General features: G+C 40.2%; 1 protein-coding gene across 4 annotated transcripts in view; it reads right to left on the bottom strand.

Annotated features, from left to right (window-relative positions):
- The window catches only part of chrm3a (cholinergic receptor, muscarinic 3a), a 90,153-nt gene that overhangs the window by 45,220 nt on the left and 25,549 nt on the right, over positions 1-19,384 (bottom strand). For all 4 annotated transcript variants that reach the window (XM_037122989.1, XM_037122988.1, XM_037122987.1 and 1 more), the window contains exon 2: positions 11,979-12,093. The gene's annotated coding sequence lies outside the window, so the exon portion shown is untranslated. The remainder of the gene's footprint in view (positions 1-11,978; positions 12,094-19,384) is intronic.

The following is a 19,384-nucleotide window of genomic DNA, read 5'->3' as shown; positions in this document are numbered from 1 at the left end:
CTGGGACCACATTTTATTCTCGTACAGACTACATCATTGCCTGACATCCAGCTTTTGTAAACTCCATGCATACATCCCCTCCTGTGAATCTCTTGTGCATGTGTATGCCATTTGAATTTAGCAACTGGCTATGCAAGCTACTTTATATCTGTAAATACCTTTAATAACTATACTGGAATAAATACCAGCCATACACAAAATAAAATAGACTAAAATCTAAAGGTTTACAGTTTTATATAGGATATGTTTTCTATATCTGCGTTAAGAGCAAGACAGACCTCTGCAGAGATAATGGCGTTGTTTTCTTTGTTAAAGGAACAGCATGCTATTACTTTAAGAATCTGCAGGTGAGACACCTCTAACATGGCAGGTTAATGGAAAACACATCAAAGGAACAAGTATACTTTTCACACTGATGATTCACCTTATCTAACATTAAAAGGTGAAATGAAGAAAAAAACAACAACACCAAGGGAGGACAGTGACACAATCTTTGACATTTACACACATCCTGTCGATTCCACGAGGACGTCTCAGAAAAGGCCATTTGATAGCAGGACTTAAGACATACGCTGGTATTTTTTCATCACCAATTATATCTTGTCTGCAGACCTGCACCTTGACAGAACCTTTATCAACTTCAACTTCCTCTGTTATAATTCAAAGCATTGGACTCGGAAGCGGCAATAAATAAAAAAAGAGATATTCGGGGAATGTTAAGTGCAACAAACAGCCTTAACGTACGTCATGGAGAAAACGCATCCATCCCAATTGCATTGCTGATTCTGGCACAGATTAGCATAGCCTGTAAAGAATTGCTGACATCACTAAAACAGGCTATACTAATTAAAGCCAGAATCATCAATTCAGATCCATCGGACACCTTGAACCCTAAAAATGGAAGAGAGGTTTGGCTCCGAGCAGAGCTAAAGTTGGAAACGAATCAAACGTTAGCTTCAGAGGGTGAGTAGATGAATGGAGGCGGCAAGAAACATGAGATGCTTGTAAAGACGAACAACACTTCAAATTCTGTAGGTTAAATATGGCTAAATGTGCACATTACATACCATACAAGCAACCTCATTTTCAGACCTTTTAAGGGGAAAAAGAGAATAAAACCGTTCTCACATCACTCAAGCCGGATGCTGGACCTCCATTTTGTAAATCCTTGTAGTACACATGGTTCGTTTAGGTTCAGACCCGCACAGGTCGGCAGGACGGACATCGACTTGTTCTATCTTGATCACACAGAAGCCATATTTATGAATTACATCTCACATAATACATCACACCAGGACGAGCTTTCTCAATGACATCCTGCCTAAAGGATGGGAAAAAAAAAAGTAGAGGAGTCGAGACAGTTACCACGGAGAGAGTGGGGAAGGTGCAGCGTGACAGAAGAACAAATGACCAGAGAACTGCGTTTTAAGATAAAGGAAACACACATTGTGTTTCAAACCTCAGCTCAGCAAAAAACACTGCAGGATTTCCCACACATGGGAATACTACAGCAATGACTGGGAAAGATGAGGCCAAAGCTCCAATAATGAAGATGTCGCACTGGCTTTGACTCTCAGACTTAATTCGTCAAACAGACGACGTTCCCCGTGTTTGTTTTGGTTTGCTCTTTAAAACAGTTAGTGAATAAAACTCCTGCGAGAGCGTCTGTTTGTCAGAACGGCCCAACGAGAAAATAGCTTTCAGGATGCTCCGCTCACGAGTCTCAATCCTTTACTGTCCATCTGCGACTCAGTAAAGGCAGGAGATGTAATAATTTCTCATCGTAATGATGCAGACCTGAGATAGTGCTCAGAGGATACAGTCGACAGATCCATCACTGCGCCGTTATGACGCATGCCTAGATCACTAACTCGGAAAAGGAAAGATTCCTAAGGGGTTGTGTAAACATAATAACTAAAGTGGGATGACGTAAGGTCAAAAGACGAAAGGAAGAAAGTGCGCTTGCTGTTATCCAAGGTTGTGTCTCGAGGTTTACTGCTGGTTTGTTCAGTAAATTGAGTAGCTTGAAGAAATGAATACATACTGCGGCCTGAGAGACACTTATTGCCCTTTTCTTATCTGGTCTTTAGCCACTGAATTGATGAAGTGCAGATTATAATGGAGGTACAAACCTAAATACGTCATATAATAATCGCAGGCTCTATTTCATTTGTGTATCCGTGGCATACACAGTTTGGTTTTGCACCTGTAAACTGTAAACTGCCTCAGGATAATATTGTGACATCTCTGTTAACAAGGCTAAGATTCTACAACCACACAAGCGGCTCTACGACACCGTTCTTACGTGCTGATTCGAGCTAAAGGCTAATGTTAGCATTGCTTACATGCTCGAAATGGCAATGCTAACATGGTGATATTTAACAAGCAATGGTTACCATGCTCAGCATCTCATAATCAATCCAGACAATCACCATCTGGCTTTCGTCCTCGGTGGTAAAACGATACAACGGGCACTCAGGCTCAGGCTAAATAATATCTGTGTAGCAGTCACAGGTATTTATTGGCTCTGGCTCCAAGAGACGGAAGTAAAAGCTACCGGTACATAAAAATAACCGCTGTTAACCTTTAAATAGACCAACTAGGGACAAGAATTGTAAATTAGCAGTGGCCATAAACTCTCTTTGCACTACATCAATTGCATTCTCTGTGTTCATCCCAAATTCTAATAAACAGAATATTAATATATAAAAACACTAGCACTAGCCTTCAGAAACAAATTCCAATCGTTCGGTGTAAAAATGGTGTTAATGTAAAGTGTTAGCATACCAACATTTGTAATTAGTACTAAACACACAGTACAACTGAGGTCATGGGCATGTTATTAGTTGGTAAAGTAAAATAATAATAATAAAATGTACCTAGTCAAAAACAAGTGCCCACCTGTCCTCATCAGAAAACTGAACGTAAAGGTCGACTGTGAAAACATCTTATTACAAACTATATCAACATTTCTTATAAGGTGGTGACCTTTAGTTATTTTACACAGTTATTTCAACCCAAACCATGATGTTTTCCTTGACCTAATCAAGTAGTTTTCATGCCTAAACCTTATTGATTGTTTTTGGGCCTAAACCCAACAGCCAGCATAAGACTAAGTTACGCCTGTCATTTTCATTCATTTGTTGAGGTATGAGAATGTGTTTGAGTCATCCTGAGTGGGAAATAGTCAGAAAAAGTCAGAGGATGGTCAAAGTCATCAGGATTCATCCTCTGGAGAGACACATGTCTGAATCAGAGTGTTGGACCAACCCACCACCTGGTCACCCCCAGAGCTTTGCTGCCAGTGTAGCTAAAATTCAGTGTCTTGTTTTGCCAACTTTTATTTCCCCTCACAGTTTTATTGATCAGCAGTATTGTCACAGCCCAGAGGAAACTTACACAGCTATCACACTAATGTTAGGTTCGAGCCACACACTTTATAACACACACACTGAGCAACAGAAGCAGGAGAAAGAGTGAACAGACTACAGACCAGGCTAAAGAAATGTCTGGATTGATTGAGAAATTAATTCAAGCGGGAAAAAAAACCCCTCCTGTTTCCCTCCTTCAAATTTAAAGCTGCTTTGCTGCAGTCAATAACTTTTAGTGCTGAACAACACTTTTAGTGTGATGAAGCCATTCTGAGCTAATAAAATGTAATTAAGTGTTCTGGGCTTGCCTTTAAAGGCTGCTTTAAAACATGTTTCCCGTGTTGATCTGAGTGCTGTGGCCAGAAAATGTGTTCTGCTTGTACATTACATAATGTGTGAAAGCTTTTGAAAAATTTAATTTACTTATAAATCTAATTATGTTATGTAAAAGGCTCTATAATACAGGTGGTTCTGTTTCATGTTGTGTGAATACACTTTGGAAAAACAACATTACTTACTTTAAGCCCTGATAGCAGACGGCAGGCCTAGCAGGTATCCATTAAAATTCCTAGAGTGTCTGGTAAGAAGCGATAGCGCAACGGATGTATTAAATATTGCATGTACAGAGGTTACAGACTACGGCACTTTTCCACCAGCGCATTCCACGTCTACAGAATAACATGTCCACCCGGTTGACTGAGGAGCTGCGTGGATCGAGAGCCACCACATGAAAATATATTTATGCCACAGGAGAAAAAAGTTTTAGAGATACATCTGGACACTGTCTCCAGCAGGTATGGGACTGTGTGTTCTGGCAGCTGAAGTATCTGGGATAATAAAACATGGGAATTTTGTGGAGGGATGGAGGGGGAAAACAAGAGAGGGGGGGAAACATGTAAAAAGTTCTCCAGCTCATGTGTAGCTGTTTTTTACAACAAGATTTCTTCAGCTTGGCAAAGTGCATCATTTTCCCTGTAGTGTTTAATAAGTGCATAATATAATGAAACAGGCATAATGATCGGACATAAAAGGTGGGCTGTTAGGACAGCTGTGCCTCAGTCCTATGAATTAAAATGTTTGCATGCACAAATTGATCAAATTAACCTGCAGATGGAAGCTGGAAACGCGTGCAACAGCCCAGTCGAAAACGCCGGCAATTATCTTTTCAGCAAACCACTGATACGTTCACATCCATACGTCATTTTTACATTCACTTTACATGTTTACGACCTGACTTTAATATTGGGAAGTATGGAGATAAGCTTGGTGAGAAGCTTGCCAAGCCAGTGATCACGGTTCCATACTGTATTTAGACATTTGCAATGTTTAGGAAGACCTTATGAGGACATTTTTAACCATGTTTGTGGCGACAAAAACAGGTATTCTAAGCAAAGAATCTCCGTAACTCCACCCAAGTTGAAACCTCACCAGATCATAAGTACAGAATTGTCACCACATAACATTTGAAAATGAATCCTTAAGAAATGTAAAGTTAAAACCATCTAAAATATACATTTCCAATGTTTATCCTGGTGATAAATATTGTTAATGTATTCCGCAAAGTATAAAAACAGGGTCTCCAAAGTCATTAGAGCTTAGGGAAAAAAAAGCTTAGAAAGGTTTTATGAAGCAGTAAATGAAAAAGATTATATTCAGGAGATAAAGCAGAAGTAGGCAAAGGCTACTGAGGACGCAGAGTTTATATACTTAATCTCCAAAGATAAAGCTGTGGTGATAAAGTTGGCATGTTTTCCTTGACTAATGCAGTCTTAGGCCTGCACGAGAGATAAAAATATCAAAGTTAGAGATACGACAAAGGTTATGAAATGCGTCCCGAGGTGGCATAGCTTTGTAAAAGAAAACACTTTCAAACTGCCTGTATCAAACCACAGGGTGCACAGGTATGAGGGTAAGAGTATAGAGGTGATAAACGACTTTAAAAGAAAAACCCGAGAGGCATAATAAGTTCCCCCGACATTATAGGACACCAAAGGAATTGAAGATCAGCGGCGAGCATTATGTGAGCTTTTGGCGGCCGGAAAACTCGATCACAGAAAAAGACAGATTGCTGTGGAGCAGACATATTGACAGAGAGAGGCAGCGGTTTTGAACCAGAACTGACTTTGGATAAAGGAGCCGGAGGATGAGAGCTGGTGAAGTGCAGGAAGGGGACTTGGCTACAGGGTTGTGCAATATGGCGGAAACCAAATTAGACTCATTAAGTGCTACATAATATGTGGCATCATCCTCTCAAACCTCAGAGGGAGGAAAGACGGGAGAATGCCAGAGAATAGCAACAGTTATGGCTAAATATGAGCCATTCAAAAGGGTATTTGAAAGCTTTATAAATTGTTTAATAATGCAAACGGCTTGATCCACTGCTTATGCTTTGTGCCAAGATGATAACAAAAGTGAAGCAGCATATATCTCCTTTACTTTCTTTTACAACAACCCCGCTCTCTCCTGACTTGTGTTACCATTATAAAATCACAGCTTATTACAAATGTTTACCATATAGTGGATCTATAGGAGGCTTCAGAGGGGGTGACAGAGCCTTCAGTCTCGACATGGCAGCATCTCTAGGCTCTCGACTCCAGCATTAAAAGAAACAGTGTCCCAGCTGTGGGTCTGCAGCGCTGCAGCTGTGGCTTCCTTTCCTGAACATCCACGACTTCTTCGTTTCTGTACCCGGAGGCTCTACCTCATGCCCGCAGTGCAGTTCCATCTCAGCAGCCCTTGTCTGTGTGTAGTTCACACAATTGTCCCCTAAAGCAACTCATACATATGACTAATGCATAAACAGCTCTACACAGTGAGGAAACAACTGGAACAGACAGGCAATACGCACATACCCGCCGACATCTGTGAAGAAGAGGGAGATATCCCCGGCCATGTAACCCTCAACCACAGATGAAGCACAAAGCTTAAAATTGAATTCACAGCTCACAGTAGTGATTTTGTGACGAACCACCCTACAGTCTGCAGAGTGAAGGCAAGAAGACAAGCCAGTGAGACGGGGCAAATGTCAATAAAGAGGAAAGTCTAGCAGCTACTTCACTGAAATTTGGAAGTGCGTTTGTCTTCTTCATGTGACCCGTGTCATCTCTCTCCAGCTGCAAACCAAGCAAAGCAGAAGAACTTGTTGTGCGAGCGCAGGGGCGACTGACTGCAGGGTCCTTTGATCACCTCTGCCTCTCAGTTTGGTTGCCAGGTACCACTACACACACATCCCAAAAGAAACGGAGAAACTCCCGTTTGATTTGTATCACCGTTAAATCAGGTGATTAACAGGATAAACTGTAGCACAGCGGGAGAAAGGGGTTATAAAAAGAGAGACTCCAGCAAAAATAGGGAGGGTTGGCAGGCATGTAACAATATGTTCCAGGTTGATTCAGAACTCTTTGTACTGTGTCCCAAAAAGAAGTCAAAAATAACATATAAGTATAGTTAATTTACATTACATAAAACTAATTATCAGACTTTTTTCTGTACCATCTGTGTGATCACAGGTCCTCTTCCTATTAGGACTCATTTGAAAATAAAAATCTGCAGATACAGAAAGACTTAAACTCCTGAAATATAATTACCTCCACCAAGGAGGTGATGTTTTCACAGGATTACACAAAAACTAAGTAACTGATTTCAGCTAAACTTGGATTGGAGGATGATCTCAGCCCAGAATAGACTCTACCAACTCTTGATGTAAATCCAAATAAAGGAAGGAGGAATTCAGGATTTCTTCCGCAGTTTTTTTTAATATCACGCATTTTTCTACATTTTGGGTCATTTCTCAGGGAATGGAGGATCCTGATGAAAAATCAGACCTATTAGCTGGCTGGTGAGGTATTAGTGAGTGCAATTTGATGTGGATCCAAATAAAAATCCGGATCTAGCTGACTTTTTTTATGTTTTGTTTGATGTTGGATTAGGCTTGATTGAATTCATTGGAACTGTTGGGACTTGGCGAGGGTATGAGATCTACAGAGTGTCATTCTGGTCACTATTGTAATGATCCCAGCTGGAAATCTAAGAGATGTTTTATGAAGTGTGCTATTCACACATTATTCTTCACAAGGAGGAAATGTCTGAAGTCAATCAGCAGGATCATTAAATAGCCTGTGCAAGTTGTTGTTTTTTTTTTTTTTAGATGACCAACAGCTGTATGAGGACTGATCCAAATCACATCCTTTATTCATCGTAGTTCATTGTGCTGCAGCTACAACAGCTGTCGAAAATGTCCCATTGTGCTTCATTAAAACAGTGGGACTGCTGCAAAAACACACTTTGATTTGAGTTGCAGAAAAGAAAAAAAAAATGCACGACAGCTAACTGTTCCACTGAAGACATACAGTATATAAACACTGACAGCAGAGAGAGCAGAGCTTTACAAAAAGAGTCACTTGGCATCTTTTTCAGTGACATTTGGCAAAAGCAGCATCCTTCTCAAGTGCTGCAACTGTTTCTGAACCTCGGTGCTGTGGACAGCGGCTGTCCAAATGCTGTCGCAGAGGACCCAAACAGACACTCTGCATTTAAAAACATCACGCATAGCAGTACAAAAAACATTAGGCACCATAAAAAACATCTGATAGATAATTCTTATTCAAGAGCACAGTGAACAAGTGTTGCATATATGGGGGAAGAGAAGTAATTTAGTATTCTGCTGCTTTAAGTTAATCTAAAAATATAAGACTGCAACAGTCAAACCGACAGATACATCAATATTAATGGCCAAGAAACACGATTTGTGCATTACTAGAAAACACACATCATTGACAAGGCCATGTTGAAATCATAAATGAATATTAATGAAAAGTGAGATTTCCATTTGGCAAAGTTGAAGAGTGTTTAAAGAGACTGAAAACAAACACTGGCGTGTTTAAAACTCACAAGTCTCGCTGCAGTTTTATCAAAACATTGGGGACAATAAAGAAGTCAGCAAAGTAAGCTTAACTTTAAGCTTACTTTGCTTGTGTGTGTATGTGTGTGCATCCATGTGTGTATTCATGGTCCTGATCAGAGATTTCCTAACTTAGTCAAGGATTATTCTGTAATTGCAAGTATGAGCCCCTGAGAACTGCGGCTGAATACCAAATAGTTTTATAATTTTTCAAGTATAATATCACACAAGCCGACTTCCTAATGAAGTCCCACTGGACCAGTTTTCCCTGCTAAAAACTCACCTTTTGTTCTCACAAACACTCCGTCAGTTGGATTTTGACAGACATGGTCGAGATATTGAGCAAGAAACAACATGACAGTTCATGACAGAGACTGATAGAATTAAAAACTTGAGTAAAGCAAAAAAAAAAAAACAAAAACAAAAAAAAAACAGTGTACTCTCTTGCTTCCTCTCATACAGTGCAGGACAAATTCATGTAATTAGACAAGTTATTCATACTGTAATTATTGCATCAGATAAGAGAGATTTCTGTCCTGAATTATGCATTTTGCATCCATGTAGGACTTCGGTATCTTCTATCAAGCTGGTGAGCAAAAAGTAGATTTAATGATGACAAATTGCCACATAATTACTAAAGATTTCTCCCAGAAATATACGTCAAAATATGTCAAATTAGACTAAACATAATGTCCGAAAGTTTTTCCTCCAGTGCTTTGGAGAATCTCATTTAAACCTTAAATCAATGACCACAATCTGCCACTAAGCATCCTGACTGTTCAATAAAATCTAACAATGTAACCAACAGCAGGAATAGATAAGATAGAACAAGGGAAGGACAATCATATTACTTCAGACAGGTAATCATATTCAAAGAAATGAGGTGACAGAAACAGTTTATCTGTTCCTTCCTACGCTCGCACACCCAAATGTGCTTGTCCATAGCTCTTGTATAACCAGGTCTCTGCCGCCTGCTATTGTGAACCCGAAATTAAATGCATGCTGACTGAATACTATCCAATGCCCGAGTGCTTTTTCACCATTCCTGCTGTTCCTACTCGTGCTCACAGAGACGCTGGGTGACAAACTGCAAACCGACTGAACTCTGTATGGGGTAACAGCATGTAAACTGCACATATGCACCATTTCCTCCATGACAAATGAACCTTGCCTTTTGCCAGTTAATTAAAATGATTATTTTCTCTATGTTTGCTTGATTTTAATGTTAATTTGTGTAGGTTTCACTTACAGAGATTGCATTGATTATAGCCTGAGGTACTCTGCTCTGCTATCAATCATCGCTTCAGAGCAAAAACCTGATTTCCATAATGAGGCACTCTCGCCGAAGGCTACTTCATCTAATACTAACTTTGCAGAGGACTTGAAGGTAATATTTCAACACAGAACAAGCTAAGCAGCATTTAGACACTATCACACAAAACCTGTCTGAAAATATATGTCTGCTATGCTCAGGGGATGAATTTGATTACTTTCAAACAAGGCTTTAGGCCACCAAAAATATTAGAAATTCAACTAGATTTAGATTTTTGTCTTCATGTTTTAACTCCAGTTGAAATTAGCTTTTATAACCATTAAAGGTCCCATATTATGCTCAATCTCAGGTTCATGCTTTTATTTTGGTAAATGGAAAATGTTTACATGATTTAGTGTTAAAAAAAACACATTATTTTTCTCATACGGTCCACGGCTGCAGCATCTCTATTCACCCTCTGTGTGAATGCTCCGTTTCAGTGCCTGTTGCTTTATGGCCCCCCCTTTAAGCCGAGTCTTCTCTGATTGGTCAGCTCTCACAAGCCTGAGCACCATGTTGTTACATCAGCTCTGTTGGTGTTTCTGCAGCCACGGTTGTGCTAGGGGGCGTGGCTGAGTGTGACTGCTGTGACATCACCATCCTACTGAAGTTCTGGCTACTGGCTTTATGCATATCTCAGCGGATTCAGCGTTTGGATCCTTGAGCAGTATTTATATAACACTTCGAGCTACTTCGTTATATAAAACATTGACATCTCACTCTCTATAAAAGAAGACCTTTAAAAAAGTGACTCACGGAATAGTCACAAGTGATAATTCAGGTCCTAAAATCTTCAATTCTGGATCTTAAAACAGTTCAGCCTCGCCAGTACCTGTCCTTTAATATGTTATTGCTTGGGCTCTTATTTCAAATATAAGCACACATATGCTGTCTATGTGTATTCATTCTGACCTTGACTGTCATTTTGTCCATCCAAGATCCTCTGTTTTCTGAAGAGGCTTTTAAGTTTGTTTCTTGTAGGCAATTTTGTTTAACACTATATGTTTGTTATAAACACAAAGCACACAATACCCCACATTCTCTATTTCTCTGGGCCCCTGAAGACACTGCACATAACGAAACATTACATTTATTATTATTAGTAGTAGTAGTATTTGTACAAGTAGCAGTCGTGTTGTTTTCTTGGTGTGTCATGGCGTTTTGTGGTTGTTGTTATCAGGCTATCATCCTAAGGTTTGTTTATTTATCCGGCCTTGCGTGTGCTGATATTTAGTTTTCCACAGGTAATAACTTACAGATGGTTTTCACCCACCACTGAGGATTGCTGCCGTATATGGGCTTTAGTTTATGCTAATAAACTGCCTGGAATGTACATCCAAATTAACATGACTGAACGTTATTTTCACATGGGTACTTGGCCTGAGCTAGTTTCGTGATTGAGACTTGTTTTGTTTTGTTCTGTTTTCAGATTTTAATTAATACATTTAAAGAAAAGTTTGGTGATATTCTTTATCTTTTCAACCAATAATCACTGTCAAATTTTGCCCAAGCCATATTGCTGCACCGGCGGACATGTTCTTAAGCGTAAACCCTCCATGACGTCACCCATCTAGATATTTTTTGGCACCAGAAGTGACCATGTTTGAACAGGAGGGTGGACATCGTCATTACTAAGAACCCAACGACATCATGCTGCACTGATAAATTCAAACTAACTATTGAGGCCATAAACTCTTTAGAAAACTGTTTATTGGGGTTATAAAACAAGCGAGAAGTAGGGTCATTTACTCATCAGCTTACATACATCTGGACTTATTTTAGAAATGAGTAGAGTCGCTCCTGGTGCCAGTAATGTTATATGTGTGTATGTACATATATGTGCCAAACTAATTAAGAAGATTACTGAGCCTTTATAAACAATAAAATTAAAATTCTTATACATATTTCTTTATTTAATTTTAACACTCAAGTCTTCAGTAGGAAGAAATTGGTTGAGTCTTTAATGACTGTTTATGATGCATCAATATATCTTTTACACACACAGGTGCAAAGGTTTATAGATCTTATTGAAGGCCATTTCAGATAAAATACCAATATACTTTGGTCATTAGGAAAAAAAACATAGCCTTAATTAAGAAATAAAGATTTTTTTTTCTGCTTGAAAGCTTAGCAGCACTCAGGCCAAAGGGGAAAATAGCAATTATTAAGCACGGCTGAACCAATCGACGCTTCAGAGGTCATTCAGGAAAATCCACATTGAACGTTTTCTTTCAATGGCCGAGAAAAAGTCATCTGATGATGTGCTTTCTTTAATAAGACTTCATTTAAAGTGTCTAACATCGTGTTAGTAAATGGCTCGGAGCTGCTCATCCTGCCAAACACTGACAGGGGGGTTTGGAGATCATTTATGAACACAAGGAATCCGGTTACTCACCAAATGTTTTGGGGAGGTGAAGTGTCTGGAGGTCACCTTTCAGCAGCGTGCCTTTTGGTGTCCATGCTGTCTACTGCGGGTGCACGATTATCCTCCTCATTCTGGATCATGGCGTCTGGGAGGCAGACAAGGGAGCAAGGGGGCAGAGGGTGAAGGAGAGGACAGGAGAGAATATGTTAAAGATTATTTGTCCAAATTAGGAAGAAGAACACCTATAGCGCTCTTTTTTTGTTGCATTTGAAATGAAGGACAAGCTTCAACGGCTGGAAAAGACTGCAACACTATGTCACCAGAGTTTGAGCAATCATGACTCCTCTTTCCATCTAGAAAATATACATTACACCTCTCAAATTAGAGCCAAAGGTCTTCAGTTTGAAACTAATGTGTATATCTTTCATGTATGTCATTGCCAAATAGCTCACATTGCTCTGAGAAAAAATCTCTCCCTATGCTTTATTTGTCCAATATGTTTTAATCAAGGATCTACTTGAGTAGTGTAGCTACCATTCCCCGCTGGATAATATCTGTCAAAGGGAAGAATGGCATGTCTTCATGTCTAGGGAAGTGTTCATGCCTTATATAGTCTTGGTCTAGTAGAGTTGCCTGCTGCACATAGCTGGATCTAGCCAGGGGCTAAGGAAGCAGACCTTATGAGAGCTCATTAAAACAGTCTTCAAGTCTTAAGAGACAAATATGAATGTACTACAAAAAAATTTGAGCTTGCCATTAAAAATAATCAAAAGTAATGGAGCAGTTCCCAGGCTGGAAAAGGAATTTATTAAATACGGAAGTCAGAGCTGGCTCGGGTGGGTAAATGAAAGAGGGTGACAGAGTGGAGGACGGTCGATGCAGGGGCGCGATACACATATTCAAACACCTCCATTATTGTGAAACAAATGAGCACACTTCTGCCTTTATGTATCACATTTACAAATTATACCTCAAAGGTCAATTGAGGAAACATTTCTCCTCTGGGCGACATTTATGGGTGAGAACAATTCTCTTCCTCTTTGAGATCGTTTGTTAATAACACTGACATTTACATCGGCTGCATGGGGTTCAAACTAAAAAACACCAATTTAAATACAAAATTCCACGACAGTTTCCCAGCAAGATGTTGCGCTTCATCCTAACGCTGACAACCTCGCTTGGCCTTTTCTGCTCCTGGTTTTGGCTGAGTCTGCAGGGGTGTTCTCAAGCGAGCCATAAAGAGGACCGAATTAGACAATTAACATTTTCAAGTTGCCACTTTAAATCCATAACAGGACTTGATCTGAGTCTCAATTTGCAGGAAAAATACCCCTATGAATAAGGGGGGGGGGGGCTTTTCTCTCAATAATATGAAATGGTAATTATCCAGATAGAGTGTGAATGTGAATGTACAATGGCTCATTACCAATCTGAAACAGAAATGTGTCAGCCGGCACATGTGAGGGCCGGTCCTTTAAAGTAATAGATAAAAGGTCAAGTCATTATATGAGCTTTAGTTCTCACAGAGAATTATACTGAGGAGGAAGATCTTGAAGGGCTCATTGTCAAAATGCAACTGTGAAGGATGTGAAAAGAAACCCGCGTTTAATTCCATCCATACATCGGACGCCTGCGGGGCGACGGATCAAGTCACAAAACAAAGCATTCTCTGCATTGAGCACAAAAATCTGCTGCATTTGTGTCTCCTACAACAGGATGTATGTTCAAATTTGTAAGAAGGTTGTGATTTCAATTGTTTTACACCAGATACACGTTACATGTACATGTTAACCAATTAGAATTGCACGTAAAGTCACTCCTAAATTCTTGTATAACAGGTATTATGCAACATCTGCAGCACCATCCAATCAAAAGACAGTTTCAGATGCCGTAAGCTATATGTCAATATTTGGTTCTGAATACTTAAATGATGCTGTCAGTGTGATACAGCACTGTATATACACACATAGAATAAATGGGAAATATCTGATTATGCTAACATAACTAGTCAAATAAGTTTATAGAGTGGAAACAGACAACTTTTCAACTTTTTCCCATTTAGTGTTTCAAAGTATTAACACAATCGCTTTCTGTTTTCCTTAGAGCCTAGCAACCACCTCAGCGAGGCATATAGCATTTGTTTCCTAATGAGGAAACGATCATCACCACTAGTGTGGAAACAAGAGAGAAGAAGTAAGCATCTAACTGACGAGTGATACGGTTATAATTTCACATGGAGTAATAACAGTTTGAGTAGTGCTCCATGCAAACAAGTAACTACCGCAGGGGTTGGAGTTGGGGTTGAAGGGGGAGGAGAAGAAAAATGAGGAGATCCAGTGTAAGTTTATTTAATAACTTAGTCTTAATTGAGTCATGAAGGCTACAAATCAAACCGTCATTTTGCCAGGAGCCGGGAACCAATCTTGGCCGATGGTGTAAATATTCCAAGTAAAAAATGTATGTAATTCCAGTTTAATTCATAGAAATAAAAACTAGGCAGCATTTTTCAGTTAAAAAGAAGTTCGAAACTGGTACAGATATCTTTTTCACTGACTACTACTAAGATGTTGATGAAATATTTACATTTAGACAATATTAACTTTAAGGTGAGCACATTTTAATTAACATGGCGTTAGGCTGTTATTTGCACATTGCAGAGGATACAAGATGGGTTTGTGATAAATCTGGCAATAACAGTTTTTCACCTGCAATCAAAAGATCAACCTGCCTCAACAGCCGCACACATCTTAGCAACATAAAGCATCGTATGATTTTAAGCATATACACTTGCTCCAGAAGTCCTGGTGCTGAGTAGTCAAAGCTGTAATGCTTTTAGTGTATGCGTATGTGTTTTGCAGCATATATATCGCTTATTTTACATTAAAACTGATCCCATTACAGTGTCAGCTCACAGCAGGCATGCCCCAGAAGTTGCTATACTGTTATATAGTTCTACCTTGAATTTCCTCCGGGATCAATAAAGTATCTATCTATCTATCTATCTATCTATCTATCTATCTATCTATATCTGTATGAAACATTGTGTTGAAGTTTCCCTTCCAGTGCAAAATGAACAAATTATAGAAAACGTGATTACATAAATGTTTGCTTTGTGACATTAATGTTGTAGCCACATTTTAGTCGGTTGAACGGAGAAAGACGTCTTATCGCCGAGATTTCAACTAGAAAATTCAACATCGAAATCCCGGTTGGTGCTCACTGGGAGGTCAGGTGTGTTGACCACAGTCCAATTCAACTCTTTCACTCTTTAGTCTAAATAGATAATAAATCAGCAACCTAGCGTTCCTTTGTTACGTGGCTCCGTTAGTTATGTAACAGTTACACCTGCCGGTTGCTCACTGTAAATATTTAAAGGAAACTTAACTCGACGTAACAACGACCGTGATGAACGTTTCAATATAGCAATGCATAAATCATCCTCTTAGGAAGCACTTCCGCTATGACTAGGCTAAGTAAACCTCTGCACGCGTTATGCAACAGTTAAACTTGTTGGTGAGAAGAACCACCTGCTGCCTTCAAGTGTATTAAAGGAGGCACATACTGTGGGAGCGTGCAGCCGCCTCGGGCCAACACAGGGGATTGACCACTGCAGCACACAGCCACTGTGGTACGCGACTACAACATGATGGGGTTGGGTTGTGTGAGATTAAACCCCTGCAAATCTCATGACACTCTCACTCACAGCTCCACTCCTCTCCTCCTCCCAAATGGAGCCCCTTATCTCAAGCAGCTATGGTCCAATATAAATCTCCCAGCAAAGCTCTTCAAATTTATTGGCCGAAAATACATTGATATCACCTTTCAGCGAGTGTTTATCCTTCCCTGTTAGCTCAGCAAGGCGAGAACAACTACACAGAGCCTAAAATATGGCCCTTGATTAATGTCTTTGGGGATTTATGTTACACGAGTCAAATACCCAGAGTCGGGTTGATTTAGGGGCTGCGGGTTTTCTGTTGAGGCATGATAAAAAAAAAAAAAAAAGGAACTTGCTAAGGCAAACATGAGTAAGAATGTTTACCTACGCTGCATCAGGTATTAACTATCAAGCAGCATCTTAACCTCGCAGCAAATACTTCTACCTGCTGTGGTGAAAGCTGCAAATGACTAAGTATGTAATCACCTGCATGTAAGGGCATTGCAAAGAGCCTCGGTGCCTCTCTGAGTGTCTTACAAATGGCTTTTTCTTTTGATGAAGTGATAGTGTGGAGGAGTGCATATCGTCTCCAGCTGCAAAGCCGCACACAGGAATGTGTAGGAGCGTGTGCGTGAGAGACAGAGGGAGCTGAGAAGACGGAGGGACGTACAGAAAGAAGGACGGACGAGGACAGAAGAGTGTGTGTTTCTTATGGTCGAAGCGCAATTGAGATCCCGCCAAGGTCATTCTCTTACTTATGACATACATGGAGCCAGACTGAGCCTCTCACTTGGACGCTCTCCATCTGCTCCCACTGATAAGAGTGGCTACTTCATGTGCAGCGCACAGACACCACGGCTCTGCATTGTGTGGATATGGTGTGATTGAAACCACATTAAGATTTTCTTGGATCACAATAAAAGGAGACAGTTTTCTCCCGCACGCAGTTAAAGAAAATTCAGACAAGTGCTTTAATGTGTAGTTTGATGTCGTGCTGCACTAAATCGAAACGAGTAAATGACAAGCGCCATTTGCATGAGGATTTGTCAAAGGGAAGTTTTGCAGGATTCGTCTGTTTCTGTTTGAAAATGCACCATTAAAAGGTGTGGCGAGCGACTCCAGAGATAGACAGTAGATTATTCCAATATAACTTCAGTGAAATGTGAGAATTCATTCATTACCTACTCACCCTGATGCAGACTGAAATGTGGGTGAATTTTAATAGCCCACAAAAGATTGCTGGAGATTCATAGTTAAACAGCATTGCAGCATACTCTGAAGAGGATGGGGATTGTTTTAATAAACATAACATGGCTCCATACAGCTCTTCCAATGTAACCTAAAAGTCTAAAGTCACGACTTTATTTACCCCCTTTTTAAAGCAAAAGACTTCGCTGTAACTGCTCAGTTAAAAGCATTAGCACACACCTCAACTGAAGTGGGTGCACAAGCTTGACTGCGTGTCAAATGGGATCAACAATGTTGTGTAAACTCTTTTTCCACTAATTCGTCTTTGGATTCACGTTAACGTGCATTTTCAGACTCCAGATACCAAATAAACAGCACGGTGCACCTTTCAATATGAAACGACCGACTGAGGCAGAAACAGTAAAGCAGAGGAAGCACATCGCAGTCACACCTACTGCTCAGTGGAGGGTGTTTTCGTTGAAGAACCTTTCCAGCCACAAAGGTGGACAGGGATATTCTATTTAATTGGTTTATGCATGTCAGCCGGGGAAACTCAATTGCAGGATATCAAAGAGGACTGAAACAGCTTAACCCAAATGAGACCTTTACCCGGCTGCCAAAAGTCCACATATTTTCCCTCGGTGTCTTCTGAAGCTCATGTAAAACGGGGGGGGGTTTAATAGGTGTAAGAGCACATTGTCGGCCAAGCAGGACTGCAGGACTCTCTCCTGATCAACACTCAGTCACCACTCTGCGAGCTTTCTGAAAAATGTATGAGGGGAAAAAAAATCTTTCTGCTGTACGGGTGAGGACGCATTTCAGTTTGGATTTTCCTGTAAGCCGTCTGTTTCGTCGGACCACAGGAATTCAAAGCTCGGGATCGGTTAGGGACAGAAGAAAAAAACATGGGTGCTGATAAATACTGTATGGTTGAGACATTACTGTTTATGGCAGCGTGTTGGTGCCAGTCCTAAACAGTGTCTAAGTACGTGGCAATAAAGGAATGAAGAGTCATGTTTGCTGTACTGGGAGGATGGTTTTTTGCAGATAGTTAGATAGAATCCTGCAATTAAATGAGCTAACATTGCTTTGTATGCTGATGACAGTCAGCTGTCTGGATATGACTCAAATAAATTGTGTACATATGCGTCCAGGCAATCAATTACCTACTGAACCTTGACAGCAATCTGACCACAGGAACTTTTTGCTTCATTAAACTTTCACACTGATAAATTCGTGAGCCATCTGCTAAAAAAATACTGCCGTTTCCTCACACACACACACACACACACACACACACACACACACACACACACACACCCTCCACCCTGAGTGCTCCTCTAAAGAGTGATATACAAAACTTCAAATGGATATCCAAAATTATGCCGAGCTTCTGCGACACCGAGAGGTTCAAAGACTGATTGCCATAACTGCAGCTGATGATCTCAACATGCGACGCTTCCTTAAATGAGCCTGAAACCCATGGAGGGATTTGACCAATTGGCAGGAAATAGGGCAAAATTGACTGAGAAACAGATGGAAGAGAATCAGCACACTAGAAAGCCCATGGTAAGAGGGAACGAGAGCGGAAAACTCGAAATAAAGGCAAGATAAAATGAACAATGGAGCATTAATTTGAAAGCACATCAAAGAATAAAGCAATTTCCTCCCTAAAATCAATTAACCTAAAATTGAGATCTGCATTTGTCTTCCTATCTGTCACTTTGAGGGCAGGAAGGTCAACTCCAAGCAGTCGCATTCGGATCTGTCAGTGAACTCATCTGAATCAAGGAGTTGAAAAACATCTTAAGCGATCTGTAACACTGTTCTTTGCTGTGTATCATTGTGTAATCTTTCCAAGAAACAAGACACAAGAGAAAAAGTGAGACATAGAGACCTTGAAAACTTGCCAGACAGCACAACATTCTCACCCTTTCACATTTCTTGAAAGTCGTCCCTCTAATGAGTTCCGCACACGGACAAAATGTGAACCGTCACAGCCAATTTTAAGACAAATTCAGGATTCACTCAGTCTTTGTATTTGGATAAATCAGTGCCAACAGCAGCACGGGTCTTATCGACCTCACAAATAAAGCTGCAGCTCTTCAAAGCCACAAAGCCTGATCCAAATATAAACACAAGGGTCACCTATCATGGAGATTCAAAAGGAACCAGCTACCTCTTTTAAATTTGGCAGATCTTTATATATATACTAACTCCAGACTGCAACAAGAATGAAGTTTGGAAGTTATGAAGTTTTCATGATGTTTTTCTCAGCTGTAGGCCATCATTATTAAGACAAAACCTACATTTATTTTCAACAATGACTGAGGAGAAAAAGAAGGTGAAGAGGGAGAGTGACAGAAACCAAGGAACAACAGGAGTTAACAGATGGGCATTCGCTCCAATGGAGACCTCTTACAATATCACCAGGGGTTTAATTCTGCTTTTTCACCACACTGAGACTGGGATTTCTAGATCCAGCCAGGTTTCTTACCGTTGGTTTTACTTTGGACAGTAACACGGCTCCTTGTGGTAGCCTTGTTGCTAACACGGCGCGCCAATAAGAATAGCGGAGGGAAATGCTAGATGG

This window comes from Acanthopagrus latus, chromosome 15, assembly GCF_904848185.1.
Source record: "Acanthopagrus latus isolate v.2019 chromosome 15, fAcaLat1.1, whole genome shotgun sequence".
NCBI lineage: Eukaryota > Metazoa > Chordata > Actinopteri > Spariformes > Sparidae > Acanthopagrus > Acanthopagrus latus.
Note: the sequence above shows the minus strand (reverse complement) of the source record. Positions and strands in the feature narration are given on the sequence as shown.